Raw genomic sequence first — 4,555 nt, forward strand, 5'->3', positions numbered from 1 at the left:
ATGAAAAAACAGAATTAAGTAATTCTGAGACTTATTGAGTTTGTTCTCCGTACCTATGTAACTCTGAAACTTGACAGTCACAGAACTGATGATGGTACTTTTGTTGTGTACTTTTCTATTTTCAGCAAGAGGAAACTGCATTGATTGAGGACCAAAACATGCTCCAATTGTGAATTATAGTGCCTGATCTGTTGTAAGAATTGCAATTGGAACCTGGGCAGAATACACATAAATATTAGCTTTAACATATCTGAAAAACGTAGTTTTAAGCTATTCTACAAAAATATTATCAATATAAAGAAAATATGTGAATTACTTGGAAAATCATTAATGACATAAATAAAATTTGTGAATTAAACTTACTTTGTTCTCATTTTGAATATATAGATGTAAAGGAGATGGAAATCAAAAGTATATCATTATACTTTATTGGAAAATCTTCTTCTGAATGTTTTGAAAAGGCAGTCAATAGTGTCATCCATTGCTCTAAAACATTTTGCACTCCAAGATTCGCTGAAACACAACATCCAAATTACAACTGAAAACCCAAGTGCACTGCCCATTCCTATTCCCACATCCCACCACATATCTTCTTCCAGCATTTCTTTATTCTCTTCATCGTCAATGGAAGAAACCGGATGATTGCTTGGAGCATGAAACGTTGATTTGTAGGCCACATAGATCTAGATTGTTGGAAAATGATGAAGCATCAAATGTCATCATTTGTCCTCCTTGTTATAACACTCCTCCTAGGTTATTATGAGAAACATCAAAGTAGCTCAAATATGTAAGATATATCAGGTCAACAGGAAACATCCCAGCAAATTCATTTCTGCTTCCCAAGGATTTTGGTATCTCCCCACTGAAATGGTTTCTTGAAAATTTGAGAATGATCAATTTCTTTGAGGATTGAATATCCCAAGGTATTTTACCAGTTAAATTGTTGTCTGATAGATCAAGACATTTTACTAATCTCAATATATTCGTATACTCTGTTGGGTGATGTGACGCGCTCCCCTGCCCATAGGTGGTTAATTATGTGGTGTTCCATGTTCACTAACAGTCATGGCTTTTGGTGCAACGGCAAATGGGCCCTACAATTGGTATCAGAGCATGGTTTTGGCTTGGTCATGAGTTCAAATCTCTCCGGTGCCTTCCCGACCCGCGTAAGCACTTGGTATGCGCGTCGAGGGGGAGATTGTTGGGTGATGCAACGCGCTCCCCTGCCCACAAGTGGTTAATTATGTGGTGTTCCATGTTCACTAACAGTCATGGCTTTTGGTGCAATGGCAAATGGGCCCTACATACTCCATGTCTTGTCCTTTGTTTTTAAGTATTACACTATTTATATAAGTGACACCATCACTTGCAAATTCAAGAGTTTCTGTGTTTTCCGTCTGCTTTGCCATTGCACTCGAGCCACTTGGAATAATGCCTGAAAATTTGTTGCTTGACAGATCTAATATCTGAAGATTTTGATATTTCTGAGGGTATTTGACCAGAAAATCTATTTGATTTCAATACTAGGATGTGAAGCCTTTGCAAGCTTTCAATCCAAGTAGAAATACCCCATGGATATTGTTATTCCTTAAATCTAAGATTTCCAAAGAAGTACGATTTCTAAGGGACGATGATATGTTCCCATTTAGCCTATTGAAACCCAATTTCAATGTTTTTAGACGAGTCATATTCCAAATATATTTGGAATTGTGCCCTTAAGATCATTCTTTTCCAGATTTAGCATGGACAACATGGAGCATTGGTACAAACTTGAGGGAATGTTACCTCTAAGCATGTTATTTGACAAGTCCAAAACCTCTAAATTATTTGACTCATAGATAGTATGTGGAACGACACCACTCAAATTGTTTTTCGCTAGTGACAGAATTAGAAGACCTTGTCCATACTTACCAATTTTTGTTGGAATGGGTCCATGAACTCCACGTTATGTAGAGGAAGTGGAATATTTCCCTGCAACTTATTATTGTGCAAATCGATGTATGAGTGTTTAGGATCATTATGCTCAAATCCAAGCAACTTGAAGGGTAAATTACCTATGAATTGATTAGAAGAGAGGTTGAGATAAGAAAGGTGCATAAAATCCCATAGCCAATTAGGAATATTTCCACTAAGAGAGTTTTGAGACAAATCTAGTGATTGTAAGAAGTATTGAGTTGAAATGAAAGCTGGAAAATCCCCTTGTATATTACAAGATCCGAAATTTATGTATTCTAGTTGAAAATTAAGAATATAAGTGGCATTGATTTTTACACTCAACACATTCTTTGAAAGATATATCTCTTTAATATTATGGACTTTATCAAAAAAAGAAAGTGTCAAAGTTCCAATAAGTTGGTTTTGTGTAAGATCAAGTGTTGTTAATTTGGTGAGGTTACCTAGGGAGGTTGGGACTGTAGCATTCAAAGAGTTATATCTCAGCTCAAGATTTGTGAGCTTTGATAGCTCACTCAAAGATATTGGGATGGTGCCACTCAAAGAGTTAAACTCAAGGTTTAGTTCTATGAGCTTTGACAACTTACCCAATAAGGTTGGGATTGTACCACTCAAAGAGTTATGTCCGAGGTCAAGGTTTGTCAGCTTTGATAGCTCACCCAAAGATGTTGGGATGGTGCCACTCAAAGAGTTAAAACTAAGGTTTATTTCTGTGAGTTTTGACAACTTACCCAGAAAGATTGGAATTGTACCATTCAAAGAGTTATATCTAAGGTCAAGGTTTGTGAGCTTTGATAACTTACTCAAAGACGTTGGGATGGTGCCACTCAAAGAGTTAAAATCAAGGTTTAGTTCTGTGAGCTTTGACAACTTACCAAGAAGATTGGAATTGTACCATTCAAATAGTTAGAACTCAGGTCAAGGTTTGTGTGCTTTGACAAATTACCCAAAAATGATGGGATGGGGCCACTCAAAGAGTTAGAACCAAGGTTTGGTTTTGTGAGCTTTGACAATACCCAGAAAGATTGGAGTTGTACCATTCAAAGAGTTATATCTTAGGTCAAGGTTTGTGAGCTTTGATAGCTCACTCAAAGATGTTGGGATGGTGTCACTCAAAGAGTTAAACCAAGGTTTAGTTCTGTGAGCTTTGACAACTTACCTAGAAAGATTAGAATTGTACCATTCAAAGAGTTATATCTCAGGTCAAGGTTTGTGAGCTTTGATAACTTACTCAAAGATGTTGGGATGGTGCCACTCAAAGAGTTAAAACCAAGGTTTAATTTTGTAAGCTTTGACAACTTACCCATGAAGATTGGAATTGTACCATTCAAATAGTTAGAACTTGGGTCAAGGTTTGTGAGCTTTGATAGCTTACTCAAAGACATCGGGATGGTGTCACTCAAAGAGTTAAAACCAAGGTTTAGTTCTGTGAGCTTGTGACAACTTATCTAGGAAGATTGGAATTGTACCATTCAAATAGAACTCAAGTCAAGATATGTCAGTTCTGACAAATTACCCAAAAACGATGGGATGGTGCCACATAAAGTGTCTCCGTGTAGGTCAAGATGTGTGAGTTTGGAGAGGTTACCCAAAACGGTTGGGATTGAGGCATTGAAAAAATTAAAACTCAAGTCAAGATGTGTATTTTGACAGCTCACCCAAAGATGTTGGAATGGTGCCACAAAAGGAATCTCTCAACGCAAGATGTGTGAGCTTTGACAGATTGCCTAGAAATGTTGGAATTGCACCACTCAAATAATTATTAGTAAAATCAAGATATGTTAAGGCAGAAAGATTAACGATCTCTTTTGCAATTTGGCGAACAAAGTTAGAGTCAAACAAGCTCAAATACCTCAAATTGCCGAGCTTGTAGAGCTGTGAAGGGATAGCAAGAGGAGGGAAGAAGGCACTGTCACTCAAGTCCAAGCGTTGGAGATGTCGCAGTTGGAATAGTCCTCCACGAAGTTCCCTCCATGACATGAATGGCCAGGGGGAATTGACATCAGTAATCATGACTGGGGACTGAGGTCCAACGAGATGATGTGGACAGTGATTGGGTGACACGTGTCTCTCTCCCATTCGCAGCAGTTAAATCCCTTACGACGATGGCAGCGTGTTGAAAGAGGAGGTGAAGTCGAGGCCCTCTTTCAAATCAAACAGGGAATTCCTGTCATCTGAATGACATGCAGATGAAGGAGGCATTCCTTTCATCACAATTACTAAGAGAAACAACATCATCTGATACATCTTCATTGTAGACTGAACAACACTTCTTCTGCTCTTCCTTCAAACAAGTGGCTCTCTCTTTCTGTGTGTGTGAAAATAATGGTAAACTAAGCTGATTTATAATTGTGTCTCTGCTCGGAGTGAAAGTGGGGAGAAGTCTCCTCCATTCAATATTTCCACGATTGTACGTGCAATTATGTGGCCTTCACTGAGGTCATCCTTATTTCCACACTTGTTTCAAGTCTGTGGGATAAAGAGGAGTTCCTACTGTTTGATGTAAAGCTCCGATGGTCGATTAGTTGGCGTTTGTGCTTACCAGTTGTTCCATCATTCTTGTTATGGGAATTTTTAGTTTTGTAGTAATGTATGACTGTTG

At 38.0% G+C, this 4,555-nt stretch overlaps 1 pseudogene; it reads right to left on the reverse strand.

Annotated features, from left to right (window-relative positions):
• Positions 1-419: 419 nt before the first annotated feature.
• Positions 420-4,206, reverse strand: LOC149564530 (uncharacterized; annotated as a pseudogene).
• Between the last annotated feature and the right edge of the window lie 349 nt (positions 4,207-4,555).

The sequence above is a fragment of the Cupressus sempervirens genome, chromosome 3 (assembly GCF_028749045.1).
Source record: "Cupressus sempervirens isolate cs-2001-9-10 chromosome 3, ASM2874904v1, whole genome shotgun sequence".
NCBI classification, from domain to species: Eukaryota; Viridiplantae; Streptophyta; class Pinopsida; order Cupressales; family Cupressaceae; genus Cupressus; species Cupressus sempervirens.